General features: G+C 45.5%; 1 pseudogene; it reads left to right on the top strand.

Moving 5' to 3' along the window:
• Window positions 1-1,443: 1,443 nt before the first annotated feature.
• Window positions 1,444-2,953, top strand: LOC110221187 (uncharacterized; annotated as a pseudogene).
• The last annotated feature ends 16,352 nt before the right edge of the window (window positions 2,954-19,305 follow it).

Here is a 19,305-nt window from a genome sequence, read left to right as displayed (position 1 = left end):
CAAGACTGAGAAGCATCTATCCAGAGGATATAATCTCATCTGTCAGCAATGTCCTTCAGAGACAAGTTGAATAACCTACAGTGGCTGGTTTCTAGATGAGGAAAAAGGAAGGGAAAACCTTAAACCTGATTTAACAATTGGTTATTAATATGGTAGAAAATAATCATTTCTCTCAATATACACATACACACAACAATCAACAAAAACTCATTAAGCACCTAAGTGCTGGGGCTAGCTACAAAATGAAGCAAGACAGTTCCTGCTGTCAAGGAGCTCACAATCTCACAGTCTGTAACGGGGCAGAAATCACACAAACAAATATACACAAAGCAAGTTAAAAATGAGATAAATAGGATATAATTAACAGAAGGAATGCACTGGAATGAAGGGCTGGGGGAAGGCTTCCTGTAGAAGGTGGGATTTTAGTTGGGACTTCAAGGAAGTCAGAGAGGTCAGTAGTGAGAGTGGAAAAGAGAGAGCATTCCAAGGATGGGGGACAACCAGAGAAAATGCTCACAGTAGAGAAAAGGAAGGACTTGTTTGTGGAACAGCCAGGAGGCTGGTGTCACGGGATCAAAGAAATGTAAGAAAACTGGAAAAGTAAGAGTTTACGAAGGGCTTTGACAAATAGAGCATTTTGTGCTTGTTCCAGGAGGTAATAGGGAGCTGCTGGAGTTTATGGAATAGGAGGGTGACATGGTCAGATCTGCCCTTTAGGAAATTCACTTTAGTGGCTGAATGGAGGATGGATTGGAGTGGGGAAGAGGCCTGAGGTAGGCAGACCCACTAGCAAACTATTACAACAGTTGAGGTGTGAGGTGATGAGGTCTGCACTAGAGTGATGGCAGTGTCACAGGAGAGAAGATCCAAGAAGATCCAAGACATGTTGCAAAGGTGAAATCAACTGGTCTTGGCAGCATCTTGGATATGGGGGAGAGAGATAGTAAGGAAGCCAAGATGACTCCTAGGTTGTGAAGTTGAGACACTGGGATGTGTGGCTCTCCATAGTAATAGGAAAGTAGGAGTGGGCATGGTTTAGGGGAAAAGATAAGGAGTTCAGCTTTGCACTTGTTGAGTTTAAGACGTCTGTTTGAGATGTCTGAAAAGCAATTGGCGGTGTGAGATTGGAGGTCGGTAGAAAGATTGGGACAGAATAGATATATCTGAAGATCCAGCAAAGCAGAGCAGGAGAGAGTTGTCAGAGGCCAGCAAAGAGATCGGGCCAGGAAAAGTAGATTTGAGAGTCAGCGTAGAAATGGTAATTAAATCCATGGGATCTGATGAGATCACCAAGGAAATAGTATTGAAGGAGAAGAGGAGCAGCTCTAGGACAGAACCCTGAGGGACACCTATGGATAGAGGGTGTGAGGAACAGTCAGATAGGAAGGAGGAAAACTAGGAGAGAGTAGTGTCCCAGAAACTAAACTCAAGGAAGAACGGTGATCAACAGTGTCAAAAGTTGGGCCTTCGCCAGTGGATCTGTACCCTCCATCTGGCTCATCACATGTTGCCACTGTGGTGAATCTTGGGAAGGCTGCTAAAAATCAAGATGAGTCAAAAAAATGGCTCTTCCCCCCAAAGAGACAGAAGACAGTGAGGATAAGCATGTTTCAGAAAATGAAGAGGAAAGCAATGAAGGAGGGATTGTGGTCCCTCAGAAGAGGGGCAAGAAGGCAGTGGCTACTCCAGCAAAGAAGGTACCACCAATCAAAAAAACTGTTGTTGCACCACAAATGCCAAGAAAGCAGCTGGTAAGAAGGCAGCCGTGGCACCAGCAAAGAACGTGGCTGCCCATCCAAAGCTGTCATCACACAAGGGAAGAAGGGAGCCAGCCCAGCAGAAGCGGCAGCACCTCTGACTGTCGGGGCAAAAAATGGGAAGAATGCCAACAAACAGGGCAGCTAACCTGGAGAAGTGGATAGTGGTGTGAGGCGGGTGAAGAATTTGAGCCACCCAAGGCCATAAAAGTGGGAGCAGCTGCGGCCAAACACGGCACTCGGGATGAGGAGAAAGATGATATTGATGAAGATGAAGAAGACGAGGATGACTGTAGGAGCTGTGGATCCCATACCTGCCAAAGGGAAAGGCTGCCCCTGGGCAAGCAGGGAAAGTCAAGGAACTGGAGGAGGAGGAGGAGGAGGAGGAGGAGGAGGAGGAAGCAGCCATCTAAGAAGCACCAGGGAAGAGGAAAATGGAAATGGTCAAATAGCAAGCCCCTGAAGACAAGAAACAAAAATTGGAGGCTGAAGCATATACAGATGTCACTCTCTTTGCTGGTAACCTGAATTTCAGCAAAACCATTTCTGAGCTAAAAGCTGGCATCATGAACTCCTTTTCAGAAAAGAACCTTATGATTGTGGTTGTCTGCATCGGCACCACCAGGGAGTTTGCTTATATGGAATTTGAATCATCTGGGGACATGGAAAAAGCTCTAGAACTTTGGCTCCAAAGTCCTTAGGTCTGAAGTGAAACTGGAAAATATCAAGGTACAAGGACGCTCTTCATCAAGAGTCTATCTTGTAACCTACATGAACAAAAATATTCATAGCAGCTCTTTGTGTGGTAGCAATGAAGTGGAAATTGAGAGGACGCTTATCAACTGGGGAATGGCTGAAGAAGTTGTGGCATGTGATTGTGGTGGACTTCTATTGTGCTATAAGAAATGACAAGGAGGATGGTTTCAGGAAAACCAGGGAAGACTTAGATGGGCTGATGCAAAGTGAAGTGAGCCAAACCAGGGGGATACTGTGCACAGTAACAGCAGTATTGTAATGATGATCAACTCTGAAAGACTTAGTCATTCTCAGCAATGCAATGATGTAAGCTAATTCCTAAGTTCTTATAATGAAAAATGCTATCAACCTCTAGAGAGGGAACTGATGCTCTCTGACTTCAGATTGAAGTATAATTTTTCATTTTCTTTATCTTTCTTCCTTTTTTTTTTTTTTACAACCTGGCTAATATAGAAATATATTCTGTGTGATCTCACACATATAATTTATATTATCTTGCTTACCTTCTCAGTGGGTGGGGGAGAGACTGGAGGGAGGGAGAAAATTTAGAACTCAAATTTTTTTTCCAAAAGGAATATTAAAAATAAATAAATAATGAGTTTATGTTTTTTAAAAAAATTTGTTTTGAAAGAATCTGTTTTGTAAGGTAACTGAGGAGGAACTCAAGGAATTGTTTGAAAATGCTATTAAGGTTAGACTGGTCTGCACTAACATGAGACAACCAAAGGGATTTCCTACGTTGAATTTAAGACCAAAACAGAAACAAACAAGGTTTCACATGGAAGTGAAACAGGGAACTGAGATTGATGGGTGGTCACTGATTCTGGGCTACACAAGAGAGAGAAGTCAAAGGTGAGAAAATTCAAGAGGTGGAAAGAATAATGCTTGGAGTGGGGATAACAGCAAGCTAGCAGGCGTGCCTATGGTGCCATTGAAGAAAGTCCCCAGGGGCGGCTGGGTGGCACAGTGGATAGAGCACTAGCCCTGAAGTCAGGAGGACCTGAGTTCAAATCCGGCCTCAGACCAAACACTTGATACTTACTAGCTGTGTGACCTTGGGCAAGTCACTTAACCCCAATTTCCTTAAAAGAAAAGTCCCCAGGAAGGGGATAAGAGAAGCGGGGGAGAGATACAAGGGAGGGCAGATTAGGAGAAGGGATACTCAGAATGCATGCTATCTTGGGGTGGGGGGAGGGACAAGATGGGAAGAAAATTTGGAACTCAAAATCTTGTGAGAGTGAATATTCAAAACTAAAATAAATTAATAGTCATAGATAAGATAGTCATAGACGGGAGGACAGGGCATTCTGAAGGGTTCAGTTTTGTGGACTTCAACTCAAAGGTGCTAAAGCTATGAAAGAGGTCATGGAAGACAAGGAAACTGATGGAAGTAGAGTAACTCTGAACTGGGCCAAGCCCAATGGTTTTGGAAGGTGTGATGGTGGTCATGGTGGCAGTGGTTGTGGAGATTTCAGTGGCCGAGGAGGTCAAGCAGACTTTGGTGGCAGAGGCCAGGGAAACTTGGAGGCTGGGGCAGTTTCTGAGGAGACCAAGGAGGAGGAGAAGGGAACAGGCCACAAGGAAAGAAAACAAAGTTTGAATAGCTTCTCCCTTGTTTTCTTTTCCCTTGCTATTTGAATGGACTGTAGGCATCTTACCCTGTTGTCTAACCACTGATAGAGGCTTCTGAAGACATTCCAAGACAAGCATCCCAGAGGTCTTGGAAAAACCTGGATGACATTTCCAGGGACAGAGCATGTTGGCTTTGACTGGACAGATGTTCCACATTCCATTTTGCATGGACAGGTGATAGTTGTGGGAGGTCACCTTTTTGTCTATGAGTTGTCTTGAGTTTATAATGTTAGACACCATTGACAAAGCCATTTCCCCCTGCAAATACCTGTGGTGGTTTTTTTGTTTCATTTTATCCCCTTTTTTGGCTGTAAAGAAGAAAGACAAATGTTTTCTCATGGTTCCTGCTTCAGCAGCCTAAGGATACATTAAAAAGGGCTAACCTGGGCGGGGGAATCAGTGTCAAAGGTTGCGGAGAGGCCAAGGAGGATGAGGATTTGGAAAAGGCCATTGAGTTTGGCAACTAAGAGGTCACTGGTAACTTTGGAGTTACCAGTTTGGTGGAATGATAAGGTCGGAAGCCAAATTGTAAGGGGTTAAGTAAGGGGTGACAGTTCCCAGCTTCTTTTTCCTTGTTCTTATTTGTGTGTTGAAATGTTTTTGTTTGTTAGTGATTGTTAAGTTCACAATAAAAAGGAAAACAGCAATAATAATTTCTATTCAGGCACATGGTGGGAGATCTGAAGCTTCCTGGATTACCTCCCCTCTAGGACTGTGGCCGGTTTCTGGAGGTCCAGTCTGGAGGGTGCTTGATTTTGTGAGTTATGACAACTTCAATGTCTAGAAGCTACACTTTGGCTGTGGGCTGGAGTCTGACTAATGGCCAGTTATCCTGTGTCCTTTTCTCCCTCCAACGTCCATTTCACGGTTCATAGTCCCCACTGCCTTCTCTGTGGCCCTATTATCATCCAATGCTACACAACCAGCATGGTGTAGTGGGAAGAGGCCTAGCTTCAGAGTCGGAAAACCTTCGGTTGGAGTCCTGCCTGGGAAATATCCTGGCTGTGTGACCCTGGGCAAATCCCTTAACTTCTCTGTGCCCCAGGAAACCCTAAAACCATGAGTTGCAAAGCAGGTGTTCATTTGGGCTTGTAGAGGGAGTTCCCAATCCCAGTGAAATCACAAGTCTGAGCCCTCCCACCCCTAACTGTATCAGCCATGCCTGCCTCTGCTAGGACCAAGGGCCCAATCCGCTCAGAAGAATACTTCACATCAGAACTGCCCTGGGCACTCTAATCAGTGGCTTTTCTATCGAATGTTAGCCTGGAAATGGAGTCGGTCCGATTAGCCATATGTCTGCCTTCGTAGTTATGAGCCTTTATTGTCCCTCACACTGATTTGTATGCCATGCCCACATTTTTGTCAGCCATTATACACGTGGGGAATGATTGAAAGGATATGCAATGGTCGTGTTAAAAACGTTCCCTGATATCTAAACCCCACCCCCTAAATTATTAACTACATACGTGGCGAATGTCACCTTCGGGACATCTTTCCAGGTGACAAGGACTCGATCTCAGTCCGGGAGGATGGGCTATTACGTGAAGCATTTGGGTCAAGACTGAAAGACATGTCTTTGCTCTTGGGGATATTCTCCATTCTGCCTTAGGAAAAGCACAGGGTCCGCCACAGGCCCCCTGCAGATCCCTGGGGGAATAGCTATTGGGCTCATACAAACAGAACCCTAAGGGAAGGTGGGAAGGAACTTCAGTCCACCCTCATCAGTTTTGAGCTTCCTGGAGCTACTTACATTCAGTGCATTTGTCGATGAAAGAGTGTGGCACCCTCACAGAAGATGGGACACTTTGATAATTGTATGCCAGCACGGAAGGAAGTAGGAACAGATGTTCAATGCTTTTCTTCCCGAACCAGGCCCATGTAGGGCCTCTGAAACTCATCCGTGGTACGTCTCCAGATGTCATTTTCTATTCTCAGGCTCATTTTTAGTCCACTCGTTTCTAAGCTACATATGCTTCGTAAACCATATATAGCATTTCTTGAACCGCATGCACTAATTTAGTAACCAGATCAAAGAATCCCAGAATCAGAAGAAACCTCAGAGGCCATCTACCTCTGTTTATAGACCACACAACAAATTTATATCCTGTGGCTGTTAATTTAAACATCATAAAAGGTTAAAACTGCACATGTCACTTCTCAAACCAACTTCTCACAACCTACACAGATATAGAAATCATGTGTATATTTACAAATCCTGCTCTTTGAATTGTACATGCTGTGGAACATTGATTCATTGTGCGCTTGGATCAGCACATCTGAAGAAATTTACAAAGCATTCACATAGACTGCCTTTGATGGCAAGGGCCCCTGTCCATTGTGCTGACGTGACCAGCCCCTCCACCCCCACCCCGGCTTTTACCACTGTTGTAATGTTGGAAGCCAATACCTTAAAATGAGTCTGTTGAGACTGAGAGATGGTGAGGACAGTGGTGATAGCAAATGCCTAGTGTTTTTAAAAAATCTTTCTGAAATGAACTTAATAAAAAAGTGAATTGATTTTAAAAACCTTAATTAAACAATAAAAAAATGCAAATATTTTACCATTCCAAGAAGAGTAAAACAGATTGCATATGAACCTATTAGCTATGAAAAGTAAGCTTCAACTTAACAAGGTAGTAACAAACCTTCCCTGTTTGCACCTCCTTCTTAACTCCAGCTTCGTAATCCCCTGTGCATTTTTAAAATGTTTTGTTAATGCTCTTTTTTTTTGCATGTCTCTCTCTACCCACTAACAACCCTGTGCCCACCTCCGTAGAAGCCCCCATCTTGTAACAAATAAGTACAAACCAGCAAAATACATCAACCCATTGCTCATATCTGGGATTTGGTGTTTCCTTGTGCACCTCTAGTTCATTGCCCCACTTCCAAGAGGTGGGAGGGGGCAGGCTTCATCAGAAGTTGTCTAGAGTCACAACTGGTCACCACATCTGCTGATGTTCCATATGCTATATGACCCTAGGCAAGTCCCCTGACCCCCCCTAGACCTGTTTCTTCCTCTGGAAAGTGAAGGAGGTAGAGTAGGCAGATTCTAAGATCCATGACCCCAAGGCCTCATGGCCTCCAAGGTCCATTCAGACCAGGAAATTCTACGGTGCTGAGGAGGACCGTGGGCAGCCCGCCACCTCCATTTCAACCTCAGTGGCCATAGCCCTGTCCCACAGAGAAGCCATTGTCAGCTGCCTCCAGTCCAGTCTCTCTCACTACTTCCCGTTCCCCAATCCTCTGTGGTGTTCCCTTCCAGTTCTGACCTTTTAAGAGCTTATGATTAATCCACCTTCCCCACCCCTCTCCTCCTACCTCACCGTCTTTTTAGGTTCTGTTGCTTTGCCGGTGATTGCTGGGAGTCTGGCTGCAGGGAATGAGCTCACTTGGTCCTGAAACTGAGCTTTTGAGAAATTCGCTGCTTGTTATGGTAACTGGAAAGATGACTGAATTTGTTTGCTCAGACATGTTAGGCTTGGTGAGGGATGGAGGAGAAGAAAGTGAGGAAAAAGCCTTCTCTCTACCAAAAATCAAAGTGAAAAACAAGTCTGTTCCCCCCCCAAAAGGGGAATATTTTCAATAACTTTTTAAAAGTTTCTGAATTGTGTAATTAGTTGTAATCATAGTCACAGCTCTGGAAGCTGCCTCAGCTGCCATCTAATCCATCTTGCAGATGGAGAAACTGAGGAGATTAAACCTGCTCCAGGCCAGACATGTATAGTGATTGTCAGAGGTAGGATTTGACTCCAGGTCCTTGGCCTTAAGAGCTGCTGTTCTTTCCCTTGTGCTAGTCCAATGGCAAGAAAGGGCTGAAAGTGACGCTTATTTGATTTTATTTTCAGTTATCTAACAATCTTTGTCCTCACTTCTGCTTACTTTGCCTCATTTCCTATGTTTTACCATGCTTATCTGAATTCTTCACACAGCATAATAATAGTCCATTATATTCCAGTACCAGACTTTTAGTCATTACCCAGTCTATGGGAATTAATGTGTTTCCAGTTCTTTGCTACTACAAAAAGTGCTACTGTGAATATTTTGGTGAAAATGGGACCTTTTCCTGTCTTTAACCTTGAAGTATGTGCCTAGCTGTGGAATCACAGGGTATGGAAATTTTAGTCTTGTTTTAAAGCATAATTTCAAATTGCTTTTCCAAAAGGCTGGGCTAATTCACAGCTCCACTAACAATGTATGAATATGCCTATCTTCCCACAGACCCTCCAACACTAGCTATTACTGTCTTTTTTTTTTTTTGTAATCTTTGCTAAGGGAATGAGAGCAGGCTTTTATAGACATAGAATTGGAAGGGCCCTTAGAAGCCACTGACACTCTCATTTTACAGATGAGGAAACAGAAATAGAAGAGGTTAAGTAATGTTGAGGGTGATACAGCTATAAGAGTCTGAGATAGGACTTGCATTTAGGGCTTCCTGACTTTAAATTCTGTCCCCACAAACCATACTGCCTTCATACATGACACCAGCGCAGCATCTTTGATATAACCACTCTCTTGTGGGGGCCAGTGCAAGGAAAAGGGGAGTAGGTTTGCTGAACTCCGGCCTTTTCAGGGTTATAACTGTTGTTGTTTTCTACTCTGAGCTGCGGAAGGTACCGCCTGATGGGTGCCTAGTAGGAGGGAGACCCCAGGGTTCCTGGCCTAGCCAGGATGGGTTACAAACAACCTCGTACGACCCAGCTGCAGATGAACCCACAAATCAATGATAGGACTGAAACGCCTGCGGAGAAGGGAATTCCCCAGGGCCTGTGGCTTTGCCCAGTCTCTTCCCTGGGTGGCAGAGTTACAATAGGATGTTGGTGTCTCTACGTATTTTGAACACCTGTTCACGTTTGTATTCCTTTCAGTTACTGTAGTTGTAGGTTTTGGGATTTACATGGGGGAGTTTGTCTCCTGAAGTGGTAGCAAGCAGGGTCCTGTTCAAAGCCATCCCTTGATGGCGTTGTTGATGTGACGACACCGGTAACGTTTGGTCCCCTCTGGTGCCAGAAAAATGTAACATGAATAGCGTATGGCAGTGGGTCCTACGTAAAAAATGGGCTACAGACCTCCCAAAGTGCCTCCCTCAGGGCCTCACAGCGCTCACTGAAGCATGGGAGATAGGCTGCCACTCCCTGCGTTTGGTTCATCTAGTCCAACTTGCTCCAACACTGAATGCCCAGAGAAAGACTCCCACCACATGATTACATTGACCTCTTTTAGGGTCCTGTGGGTAACCCTGGGCATAGGAAGCATACTTCCACTACTGAGCACGCTGCTTCTTGAGCCCCCATCCAATGTGGTTTTCATCTACACAATCAGCAATTCATCAGTTAATGCATCCATTCATTGTGTGATATTTTTACAATCAGACATTTGCGATAATGACACTTTTAGATCATAAACAATTTACTTAATAAAAAGGCAAAATATATTATCGATAGCAATGTAGTACATAAGTAATAAATACATCATAACAAACATATAAACATATGTTATACATAAACATAAACATAAACAAACATATAAACCCAGATCACATTCCTCCATCAATGCAACTCAATAGTCAGTAGCCAATAAACAATAGGCAATAAACATTTATTAAGTGCCTACCATGTGCAAGACAGCTAGATGGTGCAGTGGACAGAGCACCTGGCCTGGAGTCAGGAAGACCCGAGTTCAAATCAGGCCTCAGACATTTACTAGCTATGTGATCCTGGGCAAGTCAGTGTGGACTCTTACAGTCTTATGTCATATTGCCTCTTCTGGGATGCTATGTGCTACATGGTTGGGCACCGCGTTAAGGGCATCTCATACCTGAACTGAGATGTGCCAGTGATCGCTCTAGTGTGGTCCCTGGGTAAGTGGTTTTCCTGGTCATCCCTTCTCATTCTTTCCTTCCTTAGTAACTGACTCCGAGTCATGGTAATGGACTTTCCTGAGACTTTCCTTGTTTCCCCACAATGGTGACAAGATATGTTTCTGGGTTTCACAATGATTCCTTTGTAGTTCTGCATCCTTCTCTTGGCCTGCAGTGCTTTGCTGAATGCATCTGTCATGTCTGTGCCCCTCTCAGCTGGTTGTGTCTTCCTCAAAGGCAAGCCCTGTGGCTATGGACGTTAGAGAAACAGAATCATAGAAGGACAGAATCAGAAAATCTTCATTGGAAGAGACCTCTGGGAGCAAAGCAGCCCAGTGCTTCCCTCACGACAAAGGCCTTCTGCATCATGTCTGATGGCTCATCACCCGTCCAGACTTTGTTTGAAGATCTCTAATGAAGGGAAACTCCCTACCTCCCAAGGCAAGCCATTGTGCTTTGGACAACTCTGATTATTGGGAAGCCTTTCTCCCTCTGATGTCAAGCCTAACTAAATTCCTTTCTTTGCAATTGTCTCTACTTCTACCCTCTGGGACCAAAAGAGAGCAAGTCTACCTCCCTGCCCGCCACCCTCCCAACAGAGATCATCCTTTAGCATTTTTTTTTTAGGCAATTGGGGTTAAATGACTTGCCCAGGGTCATACAGCTAGTGTCAAGTGTTTGGTCTGAGGCTGGATTTGAACTCAGGTCCTCCTGACTTCAGGGCCAGTGCTCTATCCACTGCACCACCTAGCTTCCCCCTTCTTTAGCATTTTTAATCCTTTTAGTTGAGAACTCCAGCCATGGGACCCCAGCTGAGATTGGTGAGCACCATGATCCCAGCACATTTAGGCCAGCTCCGCCCATGCTTCATCATATTCCCTGGCTGGCACTTTGTCAGCTGACTTGCTCCCATGCACATACCCTCTCCCTCTCCTTCCCCCAATTTCTGGCTCTTTAGAACCATAATCAAACCAATATCTCCATCACCACTGGAGAACGTGTGTCAATCTCCTTTCTGATAGCTTCTCTTGACATTCCTTTGAGTTTTCCAACCCAAAATACCCCTCTCTGACCTCTTCTAACCTTCTGTGTTTTGCCTCCTATCAGAAAGTAAGCTATTTGAGGACAGGGACTGTTGTTGCTTTTGAATTCAAATTTTAATTCAAAATTCCAATCCAAGTGTTAAGGGCTGTGTTTGGCAAATTTTAAACACTAACTTTTTTTCATTTATTCAGCTATTTGAAGACAGCTGATACGTGCCCCGCCCCAGATGTCTTAGTAAGTTCCTGTCTCTGGTGAGCTTTTGCAGGAAAGGCAAAACAAATCCACACTTCAACAAATATTTTAGATGATTTGGCTAACACTGGATGACAGTCCAGATTCCAAAAGAGCTTGACAGGACAGGCTAGCACATCGGTTCAAATTGAAAAAGACAAAATTTGGAAGAGATCATTATAAAATTGTATGCTTGAGTTAAAAAAAAATCAACTTCACATGTATGGAGATGAGGAAGGTTTGGGGAGAAATCAGGTTATCTGAACAGGATTTGGAGGCTATTGTGGATTTCAAGCTCTGTAGGGGCCCATGCTGTGATAGAACAGCCTGAAAAAGTTGAGTGTTTGGGCTGTGTTAAAAGAGTCAGAACTTCCGGGGAGAAGGAGGTGGTCATTCCATGGTCTTCTGCTTTGGTGGGAATACATCTGGAGAATTATGTTCAGTTCTGAAAAGCACAATGTAAGAGCAACATGCATGAGCTCAGACCCTGGTAGTGCCCAAAGCCGAGCAACCAGGCTGGTAAAGGGTCATGAGTCCATGCCACATGAGGACCAGTTAGAGGAACTGAGAATGATTAGCCTAGAGAAGGAAAGACTCGGGGGTGGATTATTATAGTAGCCTTCAAATATCTGAATGGCTATTACATGGAAAAGGGAATAAATGTGTTCTGTTAGATTTGGGCAGCCAGGTGGCACAGTGGATAGAGTGCCAGACTGAAATCAGGAAGACCTGAGTTCAAATTTGACCCCAGACACTTACTAGCTGTATTACCTTGGGCAAGTCATTTAACCTTGGTTTCCTTATATGTAAAATAAGGATGATGATAGCACCTACCACCCAATAAGATACTAATTGTATGGTGCTTAGCACAGTACCTGGCACATAGTAACATTTAAGTGTTAGCAATTATCATTATTAGTCCACAGAGGAGCAATGTGGGAGCAATCATGTAAGTTGGAAAGAGGCATAGCTAAGCTTGACATGTCAGGAAATAACTTCTCACCAGTCAGAGCTAGCCACAAACACCCTCAGAAGGGCAAGAACCCCGCATCTCTAAAGGTCTTCTCTCTCTGAGCCTTTGCACTGGATTCCTTTCGTAAATACACTCTCATACACGGTGGAAGGAGATCAAGTGATGTGAGCACAAAAGGAGTTCAATAAGGTGTGATTCGCGCACTCACAGCTGAACAGAAAGCCTGGGCTGCGGCAGGAGAAAAGTACCCAGTTCTCATCTGGCCAGAGGAATCCAAATGGACCTTGGAGCCCTCGTTCAGGCTTCGAGAGCCACCTGGTGGCACAGGTGGAGAGCGCACCTCGAGGACCCCTAGATGCTTCCTATCTCCTAGGAGGCACGTGCTTTGTGCTCCCGCAAGTTGGGAGCTCCTGTGGAGAAGAACAATGGTGCAGCTATGTATTTATCGACTTGGGGGGTGTGAGGGTTCACGGAGGACTAGCCCCTCTGGTGGGAGGGCTTGCCAAGACTTGTGCAGGGTTGCTCATCCACCTTTGGTGTCTACCTGGCACTCAGCTCTCACCTGTAGCTCCAAGAAACTGTAGCATGGGCAGCGGCCACAGCCCAGCAGACCATGTTGGCAGATGGGTTAAACCAGCTGAGGGTAACGAACAGGCCTCAAACCTATTGGTGAGTTAGGGGGGATGTCTACACTAAGCATGTGAAGACTTCCTCCGTGGAATGGGCAGATGAGAACAATTTGTCCCAGTGGCCTTGAAGAAGGCTGAAGCAGGCCCTGTGGGGTACTTAGAGCTTGTCAGATATCAAAAGCTCCAAGGTCATCCACTGCATCCCGGGCCACAACATATTTTCTTGACTTTTTTTTTCTTTTTAGGCAATTAGAGTTAAGTGACTTGCCCAGGGTCACACAGCTAGTAAGTGTCAAGTGTTTGGTCTGAGGCTGGATTTGGCCTCAGGTCCTCCTGACTTCAGGGCCGGTGCGTTATCCACTGCACCACCTCGCTGCCCCTATTGTCTTGACTTGTGTCTTGCCACTGGCCTTTGATGACTCTGGAAGAGTGGGGCTGATGACTTTGTACAGCTCTCCCTTTCTTAAATCCAATTCACGCACGAGTCAAGCTATCACCCTGTGATGTCGCTGGTCCTTTTTGAGAATGAAGGACAAACAACACGCATCCATCTCCTCACTCTGCCTTCTTATCAGATTCGGCCCATCGTAGCGACAGACCGCGTCACTTTTGATGCTTGACTCTCGCCCAGTGTGTTGGCCAGCCACCAACTCCCCAGCTTTGCACCTGGTGTAAGTCTGACAAGAGTGCAACCTAGGGCTTCAGCCAAATCTGTAGAGGAATATGGAACCACAAAGGCCAAAGACAGCTTTTCCTCCACGACCCGTTTATAATTTCTACTGGTGGCACTTCTTGTTCTAGCCCTTGGAGAATTCAGTAAGAGAAAGAACACAAAGAATTAACACAGAGCAGCTGAGAGTCTCCATCGGGGACAGAAAAGCTTGCTGGTCTACCTCCCAGGGTCATCGTGGGAATCTAGACAAATGGTGTTTGTGAAGCTGCTGTGTGAATAACAACGCATTAAACAAACACGAGGGATGAAAGGTCAGACTGACTGGGGAGGTACTGGCAGGCAAACAGCTAACTCGAGAGGGTTCTCTTCTCTGCCCTGGAGTCTTGGTGGTGGTTTTCATCTCTTGGGCAGCTGTTCTTTTCTCTTTGTTCCTTCGGCTCACTTCAGGACCCCGGTTCTGTTGCTGCCTGGAATAGGAAGAACATTTGAGGCTGGAGGGTGACTGTGGTTGCCCCGTTCTCTGCCATTGCCCCGTTCTCTGCCTTTTCTTGGTACGACTGCTCTGGGCAGCTTTGCTCTTTTTAGCAATTCACCCACAATCCTGCATTACCTGGTTGGTGGGATTGCCTCAGACACGAAAAGGAAAACTGGGCTGTGACAGAGACTGACAGAGGGCCAGGCTCTAGGATCCGAGATCAAGACTTGGAGGGCCCTTGGAGATCATCGAGTCTGAACCACTCGTTTTGCAAGTGATGGAAATTGTAGAGAGATGTTAACCTGCTTTGGTGGAGAGAGCTTTCTCATCTCCCAGGGGACTTGTAGGTCTGATCTCTAACTTTGGGCTCATTTGTAGCCAGCCTAATTCTTGCTGACTTACCTGACTGATCTCACCTGAAAACACTGGGAAGCCGTCAGTGGTACAGGAATGGCTCACAGAATCTCAGTACCAGAAAGGCATGTGTGAGACAGTCAGTCTAACTTCAACCTCCACGCCTACTACCTGCCTTCTACTTTGGGACAGATGCTTTCACTGATACCCATAGAGCACGATCTCAAGGCCCTTCACCATTCTCCTAGCCATCCTCCTCTGGATGAAGTCAAGCCTGTTAATTTCTCCTGAAAATGTGGCATCCAGAACTGAACGCAATATCCTAGATCTTGTGTGAGCAGAGCAGAGGGTAGTGGGATCATCATCTCAATGATGGATGGATGGATGGCTCCTTCTCCCCTCACCCCACAACCTTTGCACCCTCGACCCTACCTCTCTAGGGCAAATGTTTCTTTTCCTATTGCTTTTCCACACTGAATTCCTGACCACAACATGACCAGGGGGGCCCCAGCTCTCCCTGAGTCACAATTCCCCATTTTCTCAGCTATGCTTGAAGAGGAGTACTTTAAGGGAAAGAAGCTTGGGTTGAGAGTCATGAGGCTGATTGGCAATACAGCCCTCCTTCTAAGGCCTTCTTCCAGCTCACAGTCCCATGCTCAGATGTTAGTAGCTGTGTTTCATTCTGCCTCCCCAATTTTACCCCAATTCCAGGTATAAGCTAAAGGACCTGATTTCTAACCTTTTTTTTTTTTTAAGGCAATTGTAGTTAAGTGACTTGCCCAGGGTCACACAGCTAGTAAGTGTCAAGTGTTTGGTCTGAGGCTGGATTTGAACTCAGGTCATCCTGACTTCAGGGCCAGTGTTCTATCCACTGCGCCACCTAGCTGCCCCCCATTTCTAATCTTGACCCTGATGCCTACTAACTATGTGGTCTGAAGCGAAGCACTTGGCTTTTCTGGGCCTTCAGTTGCCTCATCTTTATGCTGAAGGAATGGTGCTAACTGATCCCTTCCATTCCTTTGTCCTCTGAACCCATGATTTCAGGTTTTCCTGGAGTCTTTTCCCCTTTATGCTCATATTCCAGGTTTGGGGAGATCATGGGGAGAAGTTGATGGCAGCAGAGCATGGGGGTTGCTTGGATGACATCTCCTAGTGATCTCTTATTTCTACCTTGTGACAGATAGGAATGATTAGATGAATGTGACTAGTAAGCTAAGGGCTGGTTTGGTGAGATTGGTTGAGAAGAGTTCCAACTCAAATTCCACCTCCTCCATGAAGCCTTCCTTCTTAGCAAGCCAATACTCATCTCCCACCTCTCCCCTTTCCTCACTTGCCATCGCTAGTGACACCCTGTTTTGAAATTTGATATAATTAATGTAGCCTTTTTTATGTTTTACCTTATTAGTTCTGATTGCCACATGTGCTTTTGTCTTCTCTCCCCAACAAGGTTATAAATTCCCTGAGGTTATGGACTCTAACAGCGGGCTCTCAATAAATTCTTGTTGAGTTGAATTGACAAGTTGGAAAAGTGTTTCTCACCTCTCCCTTTTCAGATGCTGCCCTGACTCCAATTAGTCTGAGGACACCTCAGAGTGAAAAATCCCAATGGATGAATGAATCAGTCAGTAGGCAAGCACCTACTATGGGTTAGGCACTGTGCAACCCCACATTTACCCCAATGTACAAGGTGAAGATTATATTCACGAATAATCTTTTTCTTCAGACTTTGATAGCAGGTTGTAGCAGAAAGAGCACTTACTTTCTTTGGAATAGAAGGACCTAAGTCTGATTATCAGCTCCTGCCCCTTAAAGAGTTACCTGTGTGACCTTAGGCAAGTCATTCAGACTCTCCAGGCCTCTGTTTCTCCATCTGTCAAATGGAGGTGGCAGAGGTTTAGTGACTGTTTTCTTAAGTCCCCTCCAGCTCTAAAACATAGAGTGCTATCTTTATTCTAAAGTCTAAGGAACACATCACATCTATGACTGGATTTATTCCGACAAATCGTGAGTTTGGGAAAGCTGGGACAGACTTGTTCTTTCACAAGTGAAGAAACTGAAGCACAAAGACGTTCATAGGATTATGGAATCTTACACATAGAACTACCACTGGGTCCAATCCCCTCATTTGACAGGTGGGAAAACTGAGTCCAGAGAGCTTCAGTATTTCACCCAAGATTATACAGGTAGCTAGTAGAAGAGTAAGAACTAGAACTCAGATCCTTAAAAAGACATCACTAAACAATTGTATAGACTGAATAAGATGGCAAAGGGCTGGTTTCTTAGGCTCTGCGGTGGAGAGAACATGTGATTTGAAGCCAGAAAACCCGGCTTCAAATCCCTGCTCTTCTACCAACTGCTTGTCTGACCTTAATCCAGACATTTAATTTCTCTGGGCTTCAGTCACCTCCTCTGTAAAAGGATGAGGATGATTAGATGACCCTTGCAGCCCAAGGGGCAAGTAGGTGACTCAGTGAATAGAGGGCTGGAGGAAGACCTGAGCCTTCAGATCTGTCCTCAGACACTAGCTGTGTGACCCTGGGCAAGTCGCTTAACGCTGTTTGTCTCAAGTTGCTTTATCTGTAAAATGGGGATAATAATAGCACTTATCTCCCAGGGTTGGTATCAGATGAGCTAATCACTGTAAAGTGCTTAGCACAGCACCTCCCACTATGTAAATGTTAGCTTTTATCAAGTGCTTTCTGTATGCCAGATGGCACTGCGGTAGACTTTGGCAGAGATAATGAAAGAGTCGCTGCTGTCAAGGAGTTTACATGGGGTGGGGTGGGGGAATAAAATGTGCATAGATATTTATACAAAACAAGCCCTAGGTGATTTGTAAGGTGGGGGTGGGGTAGAAGCAGGACTAGCTCTCCATGCCATGAGGAGGGGCTGGAAGAGATTGTGATGGAGATGTGGGCTGAGTGCCCCTGGAACCAGACAGGAACTGCAGCAGACTGCAGGTGGTGAGTGTCGGCTCTGCTGGTGGCTTACTAGGAAAGGCAGAAGGAAAATGTGTGCCCTGGAGCGCCTTTAGAGCAAGAAACGACTTTGCTCTTAACCTCAATAAGCCTTTGGGGAGCTCAGCTGGCCATCATACTTGGGCAGATTTTTCTCCTAGATTTGGGATGCAAGTCGAGTAAATGCTTTCCTTCTCTTCTGAGGGCTGACACGCCCCCTTGTGGCTTCTGTTGATCAGGCTGCCACCCCTTTCCCAAACATTGACACGTGCCTCCTCCCTCTCTTTTCCAAAACGCCCAGCTCCTGCCGCCTCTGCCTTTTCTTTGGGTGATATTACTGAGATGCTTGAAATGGAGAGGAGCCCAGTCTTCCCGGGGATTGGGTTTGAAGGGCTCTGTCCATCCTCCCACCTCTACTACATTCTTTGTGTTTTGTTTGTCTTCTAAGGGACTGCCCAGAGATGGGCTTTCTCACAGCATCACTTTCGATTTATAAAGCCTGGGGGCAATAGCCAAAATGTAGAGGAGGGGAAAGGGCAGTTTGCTGGAACAACTGTCCCGGCTCTATGCACCCTCTTAAATTATGAATGCATAACCCTGCCCTTTACTCTTCACCAAAGACAAGGGGAAGAACCATGGAATTACAGGAAATCTGATCTGGAAGAGGCCTTAGACGTCTAGTGCCATATCCCTTGTTTTCCCTTCTTTGTCCAATACCCAGACTGCTTGACACTCAATTAAGCACTTATCATGTGCCCAGTACTGTACTAGGTGCTGGAAGTTGAAAGACAAATTACTACTGTTGTTTATCCTTCCTTCTCCAAGAGGACAGATGACATCAGGGGTGTGATGTCTTGACTTGCAAATGAATTGGATTAAAGTGAGGCAGGGCTGTGCAATGTCAGCCTCACTCTCTCCTCCAGAGTCACTGGGGTCCGGTTAGGATGACTGTTGAAGGCCTCGGATGCAGTAGGAGACCTTGGCCTTTTTAAGCTCATGTCTGAGGCAACACCCATTCAGTGATTAAAGGCTAGGTAAGAATGGAGGCCAAAGACGACCCAGTTTGCCTTCACAAAAGAATCAGTCTGGGAGCGGAAGACCCTCAGAGTTTCTGGCCAGAACAGACACAATTGCTATTTACACTCACTCTGAGCCATCAAATTCCAAACAATGACCAAGGGAGGCTTGGGCAGGGACCTATAATTGGCCAGTCAGTGAGAGCCACAGTGATCTGGGCTTAAAGGCATGGTCAAATAACTCCAGAAAAACAAATACTCAGAAACTGCAATAGGAAGTATCCACCCAATGTTCAGATTCAATACAAACATTCCTAAGGTGCCTTTATGTTCTATGACTATCTCTGGGCAGCCATTTCCCCCCTCCCCAATTGACTTCCTTTCTCAAATATTCTCCCAAGAAAGGGAACACCCATCTTCCTGGGCAGCCCAGATAAAGGCTAGGACTTCTGTTTTTCTTCTGTAACAACAAAGGAAATTTATTTACCATCCTTAGAAAACAAGGATCTTTCCCCACCCACTTCTTTGGTCCCTGACCTCGCCAAGTCATAACACTTTTCTCTGGTCTCCTGCTCACTGAGACCTGGCTCCCTCCTGATGCCACAAAATCCCTGGCCACTCTTTCCAGTACTCTATGCACTTTCTTTCAATCCCCCTCCCATGGGAAGTGGGAATACTCCTTACTCCTCATTGCCATTTTCAGATTCTCCTCCTACCATCACCTCCTTTGATGTTTGCACTGTCCAAATGAATCACCCAATCCAGATCCTGGTGGCCATTACCTACCAATCCCTAGAACGTTTTCCCTTCTTTCTCTCCAAGTTCAGAGCCTAGAAAACAGTCTTTCTCTCCCTTGCACCTCCAGTCCTCCCCTTGGGGGGATTTCAGCTTACATGCCGATGTTCCCTCATATCTCTGACTAGTCCAGTTCCCCAATCTGCTCAGGTCCCA

Source organism: Phascolarctos cinereus, unplaced genomic scaffold, assembly GCF_003287225.1.
Source record: "Phascolarctos cinereus isolate Bilbo 61053 unplaced genomic scaffold, phaCin_HiC Scaffold_5;HRSCAF=322, whole genome shotgun sequence".
NCBI lineage: Eukaryota > Metazoa > Chordata > Mammalia > Diprotodontia > Phascolarctidae > Phascolarctos > Phascolarctos cinereus.
Note: the sequence above shows the minus strand (reverse complement) of the source record. Positions and strands in the feature narration are given on the sequence as shown.